This window comes from Galeopterus variegatus, unplaced genomic scaffold (assembly GCF_000696425.1).
Source record: "Galeopterus variegatus unplaced genomic scaffold, G_variegatus-3.0.2 Scaffold15196, whole genome shotgun sequence".
Taxonomy (NCBI): domain Eukaryota; kingdom Metazoa; phylum Chordata; class Mammalia; order Dermoptera; family Cynocephalidae; genus Galeopterus; species Galeopterus variegatus.
This window is the reverse complement of record NW_007741307.1, coordinates 1-606: the sequence shown is the minus strand read 5'-3', so window position 1 is coordinate 606 and position 606 is coordinate 1.

Genomic DNA, 606 nt, shown 5'->3' with positions numbered 1-606 from the left:
CACTCCCGTTGTTTAAAAATACACATAGAAAAAAAACCTATATGCTTACAGTGCACCTAGAACTTTTTTATAACAACCTTTTTTGTTTGTTTGTTTTGGATTCTTTAATCATATATATTATTCTCATTTAGTGCCCTCTTTAGCCAGAATCTCATTACTTCTTCATTTTTGTAATAACATTTAATTTAGATATTTTCCATATGTTGGTCCTGCTAAAATAGAATGTAGCATATTTCATACGATAGGAACCAACAAGGGAACTTTCCTTTAACTCCCTTTTTACACTTTATGGTAAGTAGCAGGGGGGAAAACGCATTTATAGGTCATTTCTAGGCAAAATTGTGAAGCTAATGACAAACCTGTTTTTACCTATATGCAGTCTCTTTATTTTACTAGAAATGGGAATCATGGCCTCTTGAAGAGAAAAAAAGTCACCATTCTGCATTTAGCTGTATTCATATATTGCATTTCTGTATTTTTTGTTTGTATTGTAAAAAATTCACATAATAAACAATGTTGTGATGTAAAAAAAAAAGAAAGAAAAGAAAGAAAGCAGAGGATGGAAAGCAAGGAGGGCAAAGGACAAATATGCATCATTGCTGCGTT